We start from the raw sequence: 17,113 nt of genomic DNA, 5'->3' as shown, positions 1-17,113 counted from the left end.
CCAGTAAGCCAAAAAAAGTCATTATAATGTATGCATTTAAATTATAATATACAAATATACAAAAGGGAAGATAGACATCCATTGAGACCACAGAATTGATTACATGGTTAACAAGTGGAATATTTATAGGTCATTATTCATGTTAATACTAATAGTTCTTTTGTGCTGCTTTCCTCCATTCTATTGTAAGACACAATGAAGTCAGTGGCTTCATTTCCTTTCAATAACCCACCCTCTACCTCAAATTTACCCTTGCATCCACCATTCTGCTTTCTCCTGAATAACCTTGCCTAATACAGTTTCAATTTAAAAAGTAAGTGTTAAGCTGGGAAATGGATAAAAGAGGAAACCACTACATATAAGCGTGAAAGTTCACTGTGCATTATTAACAGTCATAATAGTACTTTGCATTTAATTCCCTTCCTGTAAGGGGATTAAAACATTTCTAATTATTAATCAGTATTAAACAGTTTATAATTACCTCTGCAAGAAGGTAATTATTAATACATCCATTTTGCAGATAATCTAAACCACAAAATAACTGTGCAACTTTGCCAAAATGGCACAAAAAAAGGAGCTAAGAAGCAAAAGAAGAAGAAAGGTTATGTGTCCTGTCCCTTGCTCTTGCTCTAACTTGTGCAGTAACACACTGTTCTTGGGAAGAGAGATTCTGCCTACAGAGTGCCAGGCACTAAAATGGAGGAAACTGTTATGAAAGTCATGTCAGTTTAACTGTGTACATATGACCTCACATAGTGAAAACAAACAAACAAATAACCCCAAACCAACAAAAAAAAAACCCAAAAAAACCACAATGCAAAAAACAAACAACCCCCCCCCCAAAAAACCAAAAAACAAAAAAAGCAACAAAAAAATCAACCCCCCAAGAAAAAAACACCAAAGAAACCCCAGAAACAAAACCACCTCACACAAGTTTATAGGTATTTATGCTAAGAACAACTACTATGTTTATAGAAAAAAATTATTTCAACTCCCCATTTTTTTAAGCTGAAGAATTGTGAGTTCCATCATTCAATATAGGTTTTTTTTTTACATAGTTTATTTAATGTAACATAGTGTTTATCCCAATGATGCACAAATCAGCACCTATAACTATAAATTCCTCTACTGAAACTGCCTCCAGCTAAATATTAGTTTAAATGTGTTGACTCCAACATTTTTGGTATATAAATCGGTGCTAAAATCATAATTTCTACTGATGCACGTGCATCTGAAAACTGCATTTAGTTCAGGTGTCTTGTTTTCCTTTTGGTTTCTCATAGATGAAGGTACTAAGGGTAACTCCAATCCAATACCTTAACACTGGCTTCATTCTTTTAATTCCTGAGAATACACCAAACAATGACAAATTAAAATTAAAATTAGAATGAAAATGAAAAGAGCAAGAAAAATAAAAATAAAAAAGAAATAAAGAAAAAAGAAAAGAAAAAGAGAAAGAGAAAGGAAAAAGAAAAAAAGAAAAAAAGGAAAAGGAAAAGGAAAAGGAAAAGGAAAAGGAAAAGGAAAAGGAAAAGGAAAAGGAAAAGGAAAAGGAAAAGGAAAAGGAAAAGGAAAAGGAAAAAAGAAAAAAGAAAAAAGAAAAAGAAAAAAGAAAAAAGAAAAAGAAAAAATAATTAAAAGAAAATTTACAGTATTAGAGGAAAGAAAAATTTCATTAATAAATTGGACATCTATCTCAAGGAATTCTGCAATTCTTTACAGATTCACCTCTATTAATGTGGTGAATAACTCAGTTTTCTGACCTTGTTTCTTCCTGAGTAATGTGGAAAATGACACAATGCTCCTTCACCTGAATGTTATGACCTTTAAGTCATAATTTTTGAAAGACTATTGGAGATTAGTTGAAAAAAGGAACATCTATGAAATGCAGCTGAGGGAGCTGAGAGTGTTTAACCTGGAGAAAAGAAGGCTGATGGAGAACCTTCTCACTGTTTACAACTCCCTGGAGGGAGGGTGCAGCCAGCTGGGTGTTGGTCTTTTCACACAGAAAACAAAAGTTAGAATGAAAGGAAATGGCCCTAAATTGCAACAGGGGAGGTTTATGCTGGGTATTTGGTAAAAATTCTTGACTAAAAGGGTCAGGCATTGGAATAGGCTGGCCAAGCAAGCAATGGAATCACCGTCCCTTGAGGTGGAGATGTGTCACCTGGGTACATGGTTTAGCACTGGATTTGCCAGTGCTGGATTACTATTTGGATTTAATGATCCTAATGTTTTTTTCTAACCTAAGCAATTCTAACAAACTTGCTTAAATATACACATTATCCCAATGCTAAGCAACTATCACATCAGTGCATGTTGGTTTGGGACTCACAAATTGCTCTGCAATTATTTATTCTCTTTATTATTGAGTCTGAGTACCCTGTAAGTAAAATCACGGTGCTTACAAAGCTGAAATGCATAAATATCCAGGAAAGAGCAAAAGGACATTTTGCAGTATTCCTGTGTGCAAGGTTAATGCTATCTTCAAAAAGTTAAGGGAAGTAATATAATTTTTTTTAGTGGAGTCTCTCATATCTCATTAGCAATATCTTATCCGATTAGCAAATTAGCAACATTCCTTTGTATTAAATTAGCATTCATATCATATCAGAATATATTGTTGCTAATACTATGTTACAGTCGTATCATATTAGTGACTTTCATATCAGATAACTGAGAGAGGATACTAATAAGACATTCCGATTCAATTAGTAAGGTAAGAGAATTCCCTTCTTTCCAAGTCACTTCCAGCTTTGCTCCTAAATATAAGCTGATGATATGCATCAGTGGAGTAATCCTTTTACTATCTTAAAAACTTCGCCCTTCAGAAACCACGTCTGTGGTAAGAAAGAATTGGAAATTGAGTCCTGTGTTCCCATCTTGCTAAACTCTGTGATCTTTCCAATTCCAGGGAAGCTGAAGGGAAGAGAAAGCTCTCTCATTAGGTACAGCCCTATTGCCTTAGCTGACAGGTAGTGCTGTTTCCTGGGGTGTGTGTTGTGAAGCAGAAACCATCACTTTTCAGGACCAGGTGTTCAGGTGGTGTGTTACAACGAGAATAAAAATACAGATTTATTTAGTTTAGATTTTCCTCTCACTTGAAAAATCCTATTTAGTAAACTTTTGATGAAGAATATGATGAATTATATTAATCTAAATTTTGAGAATTTGAAAATAGCCCTTATAAGTCCTGATAGGCTCTCAACATCAGTGTGCTATGCACAGCAATTTAGCCCGAAACCTGCTCAGAAATGCGGTTTGAAGAAGAGAAACATGCTTTGGTATAAAAAGCATATACCTAGGACTCAAGTAGATGAATGGAATCCAAGATGTAAGATTGCTAACTTTGTTATTACCTTCAGTTTATCTGTGTTCACCACAGGCATTAATTTACTGTAAGTGAAGTGGGACTTTGGATACTGCTTCTTCTCCACCTTTCCCCATTAGCTGGCCGTTACAGTAAGTGATTCCAACATTATGATACCAGAATAGTTATGTGCCTGCACAGAGCTCTTACCCTTTAACCATGGCAGTTGCCACTCTGTGAGTTTCTGCTCTGCCCTATCTCTAAAAGCACAGTTACAGAGGCCGACTTCCACCCAGAGCACTACGATTTGCACAGATGGAGGTTAGTGTGATGTGTTGAAACAAAAGTATTCCCCAGGTGTCTGTTCAGCTCCAGGGATGTACCTACTCTTCTTGCTAGCTGGAAGTCATGGTCATGTGCTGCATTTTCCCACCTTTGAAGGCTTTCCATCAAGGGCCAAGTCCACAATCATCAGCTATGATATTCCTGACAGTCAGTAAGAACACAATATAAACTGACCATATCTTTTGCGTCATCTATTAATTAGGTGATGATTTACAGCATATCCTGTCTCAAAGCAACGGTGAAATGTATTAATGGAATTTTAGCAGCCTTTCTTTCATGTAAATATACATGCTCATGCTGACTGTTAGCTCCATGAAGTGAATAATGCAGTTATTCATTAGTGTATACTAACAAATTGAGAAGTATCTCCACTTAAGTTTTCCCATATTAAAGTTATATTCATTAAACGACATTCAAACCTTTTCCTGAAGCAATATGGCATCACCATTGCTCCAGCAATAAGCTCTTGACAAAGACATTGCAAGTCATGAATAGAAGTTATTTGAGTCTTATCTCGTGTGAGCTGGATTCTCTACACAATGCAGCCAGGAGCAGAACATTCACTGCATTCACTGATACAAAGATAATAGATTTGGAGTCTACCTTTTATTATTATTAGTGGTATTATGAATCATCCAAGTTAGACTTGGAAATTTCAACTTAAAGTTACTGTGAGTCTGCTAATAATACTGCTGTTATCTCTATTTCTTCTCTAATTTTTTCACCAAATTAGATTGTGACTGTGATTCTTCAGATTGTAGTCCACTGGATAATAGGCCAACTTCAGACATGTTTCAGGTCCATCTTATTTCAATTGAGATCTTTAACCTTAGAGTTGCATACATTTTCTTTCTCTCTCTTTCTCTCTTTCTCTCTCTCTTTCTCTCTTTCTCTCTTTCTCTCTTTCTCTCTTTCTTTCTTTCTCTCTTTCTTTCTTTCTTTCTTTCTTTCTTTCTTTCTTTCTTTCTTTCTTTCTTTCTTTCTTTCTTTCTTTCTTTCTTTCTTTCTTTCTTCCTTTCTTCCTTTCTTCCTTTCTTCCTTTCTTCCTTTCTTCCTTTCTTCCTTTCTTCCTTTCTTCCTTTCTTCCTTTCTTCCTTTCTTCCTTTCTTCCTTTCTTCCTTTCTTCCTTCCTTTCTTCCTTTCTTCCTTTCTTCCTTTCTTCCTTTCTTCCTTTCTTCCTTTCTTTCTTCCTTTCTTTCTTCCTTTCTTCCTTTCTTTTTCTTTCTTTCTCTTTCTCTCTTTCTTTCTCTCTTTCTTTCTCTCTTTCTCTCTCTCTCTCTCTCTTTCTTTCTCTCTTTCTTTCTCTCTTTCTTTCTCTCTCTCTTTCTTTCTCTCTTTCTTTCTCTCTTTCTCTCTTTCTTTCTCTCTCTCTCTCTCCCTCTCCCTTCCACACTTCCACACTTCCTTCCACATCTGCTTCTTCTCTATTTCTCTTTCTCTCTTCCCCTTCCCTTCCCATGCCTTTCCTTTCCCTAGTAGTTATATGCTTCTAAAGTTAAATTTCCTCCAGATTTACTGGAGGGCAGAGGATAATTTCCTTACAGTATAAAATGTTATCGACTTAGGTTAGATAACTGCCCTAATTTCAGCTATACATTGGTGACTATAATCCCGAAGAGCAGCTGGTAATGAGTAAATTTGTTAATTCCTTCTACAAAACAGACTCTATTTATATTAAGAAATGATGTCTGGAATCCTTCAGCACTGCAAGTATTATATCAATGCCATTATTAGCTACTAAGAGATGTAACCAACCAAGTAAGCTGGAAGTAATATTTAGAATATGTTTCAAAATGCAAAAGGAATATATTATTGTCTCTGCCATAGGAGATTTAAAACTTCTGGGAAGCAAGTCTTTAAACTAAAAAATAGAAAAAAAAAAAAAAGAGGAAAAATTTCCCTAAACAACTGTTATTACTTTAATTTAGAAAAAAAATCTTAATAAAAAAAAATAAATCTGCATTATATTTTAAGTTCCTTTGAGAAAACCATTAGCCATTTATTTTTCATTTAACTTTAAAGTGAAGCTCATGCTTAAAGGCAGATGTTGTTTTCAATGTGAGGACAGAAAAAAAAAAAAGAATTGCGAAAATTTATTCTCAATAAAATAAAATTAAAAATTCATTACTTTCTTGTTTGATGTAACATCATTATAACCTTTACTTAGATGTCCATAAAGCTGTTTGCAATACAAATATTATGTAAAAATTCAATAGCTATTTTGAGTATTTTTGCATAAAAATGAAGCCTATCTGTCTGAAATATGTATGTTGCATATATAAGACATACTTATTTTCACTTTATGTCAATAGGGAAATTATGAATGTACTTTGAAAAAAGATAGAGACCAGCAAGAAATCTGTTAGTGTCATAATTTCTTGCTACAATTTTCAACAACCCATTATGCTCCAGAGGAATCACCAATAAACCTTCTATATAAAGTCACTATATTTTCTTTTGAAATCATCCTGCTAAAATACCATCTTCACATATTCTGAATTTTTGAAAGGGCATTATACAGAGTATTGGCAGACTTATTTTGCCCTGGAAAGTGTGAAATCAGCACATGGTTGTCCTGAGGTCACCTCTGCCTTGCTTTTGCAAATTATCTGACCTTTATATTACTTTATTACCTTGCTCTCTTCTTTGTTACTGGATTCTCAGATTTCTACAGCTTTTGAACTTTTCCAAGGAAAGAGCCTTCTCCTGGGGTGTTAGGAACTGAAGTTTGTCTATTATTTTGTGTATATTATTTCTAAAGTCCAGATGGAAGAATCATCACCAGAGAACAGTCAGTTTTGGAGGCACTACATGTGCAGTAGGGACAGCCAACGAGAGAAATGAGAGGGGAAAAGCAACACTGGTGAAGGGGGTACAAGAAATTCTGAAACATTTCTTGAGAATGTAGCAATTTTATGTTCTAATGTTATGTTTCACTACGTTGTCATGAATTCTTATCCTCCTGATTTTAGAGGTAGACTTTTTTTGTCAGTAAAATCCTTGATGGTTTAGCTTTTTGAGTTCTGGATCAAAAAAGTTTCGAATCCATTATGTTAAGCCTGATGACAATTTTTCAAAGAACTTCAGTAACAAATGAGGTTTTAGGTAAGAAAACTTATTTTACTTGTTTATTTTTTCATAAGTACAAAGTTCTATTGTTATTATTCATTATTTGTCTTTTGATATTGGAGTAACATTTTTGTGGTGTTGAAGTTGAGAATAAATAATTCTAAAACATCTAAGTTACATCTAAGCATATATGGTGAGTTACAAGATGTCTGTATGCCCAATAGGATGACAATAAAAACAATCTGTCAGCTTTTTCCTCTTTTTAATATGTTTTTAATAATATGATGGATGAAAAAGTTTCAAAGCTGAAATACCAAAGAGATCTGCTCGAATTGAATCTACAGATGAAAAAAATAAAAGTGGAAATATTTGGATAATAAATTGTTCATTCAACATCCCGAACCACTGATACACTGAAGCAGATCCTATAAGCATGATATTATCAAGACCTTATTGTATCATGTATTGATGAGCTCCCCAGAACAGGATAATTTTGTTGAGTCTAGAATAAAGTTCTAAGCCTAAGTGGCTCCTGTACAAGTTACAAGAAAAACTGTGACTTAATGTTACTTTCTTTGCTGTTAAATCTTGAAACAGATTCTTTAGTCTTAGCTGTAGACCTGGAGATCATAGAGATATAGAGATCATAGAACGAATCATAATGATCATAGAATGAATCATTGAATGGATTAAGGAAAGGACCTTAAAGACCGTCTGGTTTTCATTCACCTGGACAGAAAACCTTCCATCAGACCAAGATTCTCAAAGTCCTGTCCGACATGGATTTGAACACTGTGGATGGAACATCCACAGCTTTGCTATGTAACCTGTGCCAGGGTCTCACCACCCTCATGTGAATAATTTCCTCCTAATACCTCATCTAAACTTAACTTCTTTTAGTTCAAAGCCATCCTGTGATTATCTGCCTGTATAAAAAGTCTGTCTCTCTCCTTTCAATAAACCCCTTTCAGTCATGGAAGGTGTTCCCCAGCAGACTCCCCAGAGTCTTCTTTTTTCCCAAGGAATCCCTTCCTCAGCCCTTCTCCATAGGAAAGATCCTCCCACCTTGGATCTGTGTCAGACTAGGTACATTTTTTTTTTTTCAGCTTTGTGTAATCACTTTTCTTGAGAGTTCAAAAGGGTAATAGGAATGACAGCCAAACCTACCATTTTGATTTGGTCATATGTTCAACCCACCTTTAAAGAGTGGCCCCAAATATCTCCAGGTTAGTGTTGTTAACTCACAGAGACTTAACCTGATATGGAATTTTAAGCACCATGGAAAGAAATATAATTATTGTATTAATAGTTGAGGACAAAATGAGACAGACAGGTCTTTAGATTCCCAAAGTTAAGATTCAGAATTAGGTTTCTGTAACTTCAATCAAGAATTTTCATTAGGTCTCTTAGATTAATTAAAGGAGCTAAAGGCACTGAATGGAATTTGGAGGAAGACACTTTCTTCCCGATGAGCTTTGTAAAACCTAGATGCCTAAAACGGAATTCTTTCCTCACTCTGAGGTAACTCCTGTGGTGTGAGAACACCAGAATTGGATCAGAATAAAACATATGTTTGTAAGAAACATATAATTTCCTGTGTGGTCATTTCCAACAGCATGAAACTTAACATGGCTTAAAGTACAGTAAAAACACTTTGAAAAGTTATCAATGGAAGAAAATACAACTTGAACTTGGAAAAAAAAAAAAAAAGTCAAGCCATGCCAACTAACCATGCAAAAAGAAAAAAAAACAACAAAAAACCCACAAAACTAAAAAAGAAACCAAAACCCACAGGAAAGCCCTGAAAATCAAAACAACAGAAGACTTTTAAAATGGAGCTGACTCCTTTTATATATCTAGATACTCTGGAGAGGATGTAATCAGTGCTATATCTTTTTAGTGGGCAGCTGCTCTGACCTCATATACCTCATGGTACATGAGTTCAGCTCATATACCTTAGAATCAGAAAATACCTAAATTTGTTGTAAGTATTTTGGCCCATGGGAGATACAAACTTTCAGCCAGAGTTTAAAGGTAAAAAGCAAACACTGTTTTAAGTTCTACAGTACACAACCATGGCTAAAATGTAATTAGTAAAAAATGCTAGGCAAGAGCGTTGTGTGACCAGAACTATTCAATCAGAAAGTGCTGATTGAACATATATAATCACAATCAAAGCCTTTATTTAAATAGGGGTTACAGTCCTAATAAAACACAAAGGGAAATAGGGGCAGAGGGCTTCTAGACAGGTAATGAAAGAAAAAATTAAACTCATCCAATTACATCTGGGGAAAAATCCATTACCTATAACAGTGAGAGGACAGCCCCAGGAAAATTCAGATGCAAAACTAATAATGAAGGCGCAGTGTCCTTTCAACAGATTCTAAATGAGCTCTAATTTTCTTACATCCACCATTCCCAAACTATATAAATTTAAACTAAGCAGAAAAAAAGTGACATGCTAGCACAATTGTTATTCCAAACAGGCACAGCTGCTTGCTCACCTTAATTAGACCTAATCCCAAAAGGGAACCAATCTTTCCCTATTTTCTTCGATGAGCTCACCTGATTTACCTCAACTTTTCTTTTCTAATAGGTTTTGCCCTAACCTTTCAGCTATTGTCGTTTCAGAAATTCTAATGGGAACTGAAGAGCTGCAGCTCCCTTGTGCCAAGCTGTTTTATCCCTTTTTTTTTTTTTTTAAAACAAGTTTTTCCCAAATGTCAAAATCTTAGCGAGGTGAAGAGGCATTTTGAGATGTGATGGGATGGGGGGGGAGGGGAGAAGCTTAAAATAAAGGGAGGAAAAAAGTTGAATATAGTGTTCAATTTTTTAAAACCTTTTATTTTCTAAGATTCTGGGTCAAACCAAGAGCTTGCATCCAACAAAATCTCTAGGAAAGCGTGGTTTGCAGAAAAGTCTGAGGTTAGAAGGATCTGCCCCCTGGGTGCTGTGGCAATGCACAATGTCTTGGTGTCTGGGTCAGTGACAGTAATGGAAGGAGAGTTCCAATACCCACAGAGGTAAATATAATACAGAGAACTGCTTATCTTCCACTTTTGTGGACCTCCACAGAAAGTTAAGTAATGATAACAAAATAATATAAATTTCTCATTAATGTTTTGTATGAGAAATAGTGTACAGAGGAGCAGAGCAAGGTCCTGAAGGTCTTTCATTGTCAGTGTTCACTCTCCCAGCTTCATCTATTCCCAAGGTTTTCCATCAAAAGTGGGAGTAAAGACAAACTCATTTTTCACAAGAGATGTCAGAGTTTATACTAGGGGTTCATTATAAAGAATTGACCTATAAAGATTTTTTTAATATCACAACAAAATTTAGAGAAAAAAAGTTTCATTATCATCAGGTAGTTTTTGACCCATTGTGTTTTGCTCTTTCAGAGGAAAGATACATTAGTGATTATAAATCCACTTTTAAATATAGTCTTTTCTCTAACTATGAAAATACACTGTCAAAATGTATTTAAAAAGACAAAACAAAACAAAAAAAACCTGCATATTTTAATACTGCTCCCACGTCCCACCATTCTCCTATTCCCCTGAGTTTAAATTTGAATGTGCTTTGTCTAGTTTTGGGCATGTGGGGTCAGCTCATTTGGAACTGATGAAGATAGCCATGAATAAGAAATTACAGGACCTAAAAGTATTTCCAGGAGATCCAGGAGACAGACCTATGTATATACACAGTTTCACCTTTGCCAAGAAATCATTTCACTGTTCCTGAGTTCTATTAACTCATGGCCGTTTGATTTCAGAGGAAATCCTTTGACTTAAAACAGTTTTTGCATCTGAGAGACGAGAAAAAATAACAGCATCTGAATATCCTCTCCTTATCCTTGAATTTAAATGAGAGCAAATAAAAATATGCCTAATTTTTCAGTATACTAGCTGAAATATATTTTAGCTGTTAAATACACCTCCAAGTTCATTGCATATAAGAAAATGTTGAAGTTTTCTTTTAAAATACTTTCACTTATAGTTTGTAGAGTTTTTGCACAAATAATTTGGAAAAATGAATTTAAAAAACACTGAAAACTTTTTGTAATGCAAAAATGCATTCATTTTTGACTGTTTATTTTATGTATACCAAGTTATTTTTTAGAAATGCATTTCCTTTCCTTCTGAGTGACAAAGGGAAAAGCATTAGTTGAAGAATAAAATGGAAGAGGAAAGAAAGGAAAAGAACTTGCTTATTTGCACCCAATGAAAATTTTAAAACTTATGAAATAGTAGAAATAGAAACTTGTATTATTACAGAAAATACTAAGATTTGTGACTGCTGTGCTCTAGAATTACACAAATATTTGTACAAATCCATTCTTAAGGACTGAAACAATCCCCATGTTCCATTTCCAGACAGTGGAAAAACCACTGAAAGAAGAAATCTGCCTGCTGTTGTGTCTGTTGGGAGGATCTTTGGTGCTAAGTGTATAGGTAAACATTTGGTGCATTGCTTTCTCTTTCTTGTCACAACTCTTCAATTTGAAATCTGCATATTTAAAATCCTTATTTCGAAATTCTCGGCTTTATTATTTTCAAAAAATTGTGTCAGAGAAATAAAATGCGCAAAAGAAAAGTTAGGACTTTCATTAGCTGTTGTTTGTTTCCTTTTACTCACAATATATCAGATATTTGAGGCCTTACCTCTCTTCTTGACTGCTCCATCGCTTCACTTAAGAGTGGACCACAGTCTCAGGAAAAGGGGCAAAAGGAAACACTCCAAAACAGAGCCAACAAAATAAGAATGCAGTTCTGAATTGCAGCTTTAGTGAAGTGTTTACTCTCAAACCAGAAAATTTTCACCTGAATATTCACATTGTTCAAGCTTCACATTATCTTCTTTGATGGTCCACTCCTTCAGACTGACTGCCGTTGTACGGCCTGGTTCCTTCACCTCTTTAAATCCTTTTGTGAGTGCAGAAGCAAAGATTAAGAACTCTCCTCTCTGCAGGGGAGGAAGAGAAGTCCAGACTTTTAAAACCATCTGAGAAGTAAAACTGTATAAATAACCACTGACTTGTAAGGGGAAAAATAAATCCATCTCTACATGAAAAGTCTGAGATAAGAGGTTGTGCTTGTGGCCTAATGACAATGGGAATATTGCCATTACTCCAATGAATTACTGATTTACCACGTGGAAAACCGAGAGCAGGGGACAGAAACAGAAGGTGGGATTCACAGGTGGAGGCACAATGATTCCCAGGAGTTACTTCTGGAGCCGAAATCACTACACCCACTTCATCTAGGTGAGCCAGCATGGTAGCATGACCACTTGAGCAGAAAGAGCTGAGCTGTGCAGGCAAAACACCTTTGATGGTCTGAAATTGTGTCTCTGCTCTCTTTGAAATGCATTGTGGACCTTCCTGTTCACTCCCTTCTTTGCTGGGGAGCACAGTGCTACCCCAGCACGGTCCAATGCTATCCCATTGTTGGTTATTTTTTTGTTTATTTTTTTCCAGCAGAAGTACTTTGCATACAGCTGTGCTTTCCATCTGCCTAGCATGGGAAGTTCTAGCAGACCAGAAAGCATATTTATATTTTGTAAATCTAGTTTTCTATTCCCCAATCCTTCTTTAGATGGGGCTTCCACAGGACAGAGAGGTTGAGTCAAGCATCTGCAAATAAAACGTCAGAGAATAAAACTCAATGGGAATTTCTGCTCTCAGGACACTTAGTTTGAAGAAGGGTAAACTTGCCCTCTAGTAAGCATATGACTTCTACATTAAATAATCTTTACAAGAGGGAAAAGAAGCCAAGAAAATGCCAGGAGCTGAGCAAGATATTGCAGCTTGAGGTTTTGGAGCTTTTGTGATTCTTTCTCTTTTGTCAGTCCAAGGAAACTTAATTCTATTATTTTCAGAAGAATAAGAATCATGATCTCCCCTTATTAAATGGCCATCACCATAGTGATTAAAGTGCTTTACTAGGGGTGAGAAATGTAGGTTTGAATCTGCTCCAAAGGACGAAGGAACTTCATGCATTCTATTAATGAAAAAAAAAAAAATCTTCACCTTCTCTGTCCAGGATCTATCCAGTCTAACTTTGAGAGGAAACATTCTGAGTTTTACTGTGAAAAATCATACCACTAGATACAGCCCCCACTCCCCACAGCCAAGCATGAATTGTCACTACTGCCCTGAGAGGCGCCACAGACTGGGAGAGGAAAAGCTGAAATGGTGGGACAATAATGATGGCTGCTTGGCTTTTAACATCTTCAGGATGCCATCTGTCTGTGGCTTCAGTGTAAGCATTCCTGGGGATGACAGTGAATACCTGACTGAAGTACCTATTGATTTAACACAGCAATTTCCTACCTAACAGAAAAAAATTAGGACACCTTCTTATATAGGAAAGTATTTAAACACAAGCTTCATTTTAATTTAATTTTAAGCATGTTTAATACATTCCTGAATCAGGGCCACTTAGGTAATTGTGTGGCATAATTGCAACAGCCTACTTTAAAAGCGCTGTGTAGCACCACAGAAATGTAATTCCCAGTGTCTGTTTAAGGAGGTGATCTATAGCTTAATGTTAGTATAATCGTCATTTGATGCAGCAGTTGCTTAGATTGTAACACTGTAGCAGTGTTAAAAAAAAAAAAAAAGATAAATAAATACATAAAATAGCATAGTGTAAATTTCTCTTAAATTACCACTCCCCCTCTCTATGCATAATGCATCAAATGTACTTAGCACCAGTGAACCGGATAACACTTTTTTAGATGACTCACTATCTTCATGTTGGAGTCACATTCCATTGCAGAGAATAAAATGTGTTACCCTTGGGAGCAGAGATTTGAAGGGAAAAAAAAAAAAAATTGAGGGAATAACTTCACATCCATTACTTGAGATGGTTCTTGTATTGCGTTTGCGTGGCCAGGTTGTGGTGGGGGGGCTGCGGGGGTGGCTCCTGTGAGAAGCTGCCAGAAGCTTTCCCATGCCCAGAGGAGCCAGTGCCAGCTGGATCCAAGATGACCAAGGTGGAAATGACTGTGGGTTAATGCATTTAAGAAGGAGAAATTACTGTCCAGAAACCAATGCCACTGGGGAGCCCTGCAGGTAGGCAGGGCAGGGCAGAAGGAGGGGCAGGAGCTGCTCCAGGCTCTGGAGCTCAGATTCCCCTGCAGCCCCTGGAGCAGCCCATGGTGAGGCAGCTGTGCCCCTGCAGCACAGGGAGGGCACGGGGGAGCAGAGATCCAAGTCAGCCCCTGCAGGAGCCCAGGCTGGAGCAGGGGGATGCCCAAAGGAGGCTGGCACCCCATGGGAAGCCTGTGCTGGAGCAGGGCCCTGGCAGGACCTGTGACTCCATGGAGAGAGGAGCCCAGGCTGGAGCAGGTTTGCTGCAGGACTGGTGACCCCTGGGGAGTGCCCAGACTGGAGCAGCTTGTTCCTGAAGGACTGACTGCATGGAGGACCCATACTGGAGCAGTTTGTGGAAAACTGCCACCCATGAGCAAGGACTCTGGAGTGGCCTGTGAAGGACAGGCTCCCATGGAGAGGACTCCACACTGGAGAAGGGTTGGAGTGTGAGGAGTCCTATCCCCAAGGTGGAAGGAGCAGCAGAGATGATCTATGAAGAATTGAATTTGACCCCATTTCTCTGTTTCCTGTGTTACTGTGGGAGAGGGGGGATAGGAAATTCAGGAGTAAAACTTAGACCAGGAAGAACAGAGGGGTGGGGGAAAGGTGTTTATGGAATTGGTTTTATTTCTCATTACTCCTATATGATGAGCAATAAATTAATTTCCTCGAATTGAGTCTGTTTTTTTCCATGACAGTGACCTGTGAGTGATTTCATCCTCTCTTTATGTCAACCTGTGAGTCTTTTGTTATATTTTCTCTCCCCTACCCAGCAGAGGAGGAGAGTGAAAAATAGCTTTAGTGTGCACCCAGCATCCAGCTAGAGGCAATCAACCCACCACAGTTCAGTAAAATCCAAATAATTTGTGACAAAAACAGGGATTATTGTTGCTATTAGTAGTATTATTTAAGAAAATGGCCTTTAGCCAGCTTAACAAACCATCTTGCAAATTGCATTACTTATAGAATTTTGCACTGTAAATTTCTTTTTGTTTCAAAGATGTGTATCTTTTGAAGGCTTTTAATTAACCTACTTCAATCATTTATATTTTGATGCATTCATGTGCAACTCAAATAAAAAAAAAACCCATATTGATGCAACTAATTAAATAAAAGTAAAATCGTATAAAGTTTCATTATAACTGTAATTGATTTGTCAACTGAGTAATATAGCTAGATATATTACTCTGTTGACAAATTAAGTTAAAATGATAATGACACTTAGCTTAATCCTTATTTTTTATTGCATTCCTTCCAGATAATTTCTCATTTCTTACAGAAAAAGAATTCAACTTTTTTTCTTTGGTGTCTCATAAATCTGTGGATTCAAATTTGTATATTAAAGTCCTTCACAATTTCTGTTTCTTTTAATTGAAGTAGAATAATTTACATCAGTTAATTGGCTTTTGCAAAAGTTAATTTGATGGTAGTGATAGAATGCAGTCAAAATACATCTATTGTCCATAGGTGCAATAATATTTAGATAAGTAGGTAATTAAACCACCTAGAATACAGAGGCCTTCCCATTTTCCTTCTTTATCACAGACCTTGCTTTGGAGCTCTGATTTGGGATTAAATAGTATGAGGCAATATATTTTCCAACAGGAGAAAGGCTGAAACTGTAGGGAGGCCATAAAGAACTACCCAGAGACCTAGGACCTGTGGTGATTAGGGGTCAGTGATAAGTGAGGAACAGGTAAAAGAACAGTTACTGAGTGCTTCTCATAACAGAGGAACTTGAAGGCGAAAATAAATTATAATGCCCAAAGATTGAAATGGTACCATGAGGGTTGACCTTGCCTGGTTGCTGCATGCTGACCAAAGCACACTCTTGCTCCTGCTCCTTGGTAGAAGGGGGGAGAAAGAAAAATTAAAATTGTACAGGTTGAGACAAAAGCATTTTTGATGACAGGAATCAAAGGCCACAAGTGGAAACAAGCAAAAAGGCCAAACAAGAGTATTTATTCACTAATTCTCAATTACAGAGGATGCCCATCCACTTCTTGGGAAGTGGGGCCTCGGGATGTGCAGTGTTCGCTTTGCAATACAAACACACTAATGATGAATGTTTCTCTCACTCATCCATGCCCCATCCTCCTCCTTTCTCTCAGCTTGTACTGATGAATACAACATCACAGAGTAGGGAAAATGATATGTTATTTTATATTCTATATTTATAATATATATAAATATATAAATATTTTATTTATATATATATAGTGGCCTTTGGTCCACTTGGGTTGGGTCAGCTGTACCAGCTTTTGCCCCTCCCAGCCTCTTGATCACCCCCAGCCTTTACAGAGTAGAGGTTAGAAAGACTCTTGAAGGTGTACAGGACTAATTGAAATGTTGAATGTGGGTAGTGTTATAAGCCTCGTTCATTTTGTCTTGCTCAGTTGCAGTGCACCATAATCATAACTAAATATTTAGCAAAGATTTCATTTTATAACATCTTAATTGAAACACTTACTTTTTTGTTTGTTTGTTTGTTTAAAGAAAATTGTATGAGATCTGCATGTCCTTCTAAATAAAAAATTTTCCAAAATTTATGGCATTTTAAAAATGTTCAAGCAAAACATTTCAATTTTGAATTGGGGGATGACTTCTTCTTTTGCTGTTTGCATTTTCTTCATCCAAACTGTAAGCATTTGGGAAATCGGTTAAAGTTCTTTAAATGTCATTATTTTTCATTTGCTCTGAAGGAAACTGGGGGGGAAAATACTGTCTAGGTCCTAAATATACCAAAGTCCAAGGTCATATGTCTCCTGATATTTACACAAAACCAACTTTTTTCTTAGGATGCCAAGAGGAGTACCTCAGAGATGAGAAATGTGTGGAATGCAATGCAATTTTATAAGACAGTTCTTCCCAGTTTGCAGAGAGCAGAGGCACATTTTAGCCCCCAGCTATTCAGTTCTGGCTCCAAAGCTCGGAATTGCTCATGCATTTAATTCTGGAGACCATCTCAGCCGAAGCAGCAGAGTGCTGGCCGTGATGGCAACCATCACACTTGCATCCAAACGTTATGCACTGAGGGCTGAAAGTTTTAGCCAAACCACGAATAAGGTCTTCTGTAGAAATTGAATGTTTCTCTGTTAAAATGTCTTTTAATCAAAGACAGGTACAGCCTATCAAACACTTACTTCCTTAAAATTATCCTTTATATAAAGGACAAGGAGATAACACCAGACTTCTCACTGGTTTGCAATCCTCACAGTGTTGATCTACTTAGCAGTACTCAACATCTATTAAAATTGAGCTCAAGTCCTTCAAAATTAAAAACATGTGTTTCT

The sequence above is a fragment of the Cyanistes caeruleus genome, chromosome Z, assembly GCF_971803275.1.
Source record: "Cyanistes caeruleus chromosome Z, bCyaCae1.hap1.1, whole genome shotgun sequence".
NCBI classification, from domain to species: Eukaryota; Metazoa; Chordata; class Aves; order Passeriformes; family Paridae; genus Cyanistes; species Cyanistes caeruleus.
Note: the sequence above shows the minus strand (reverse complement) of the source record.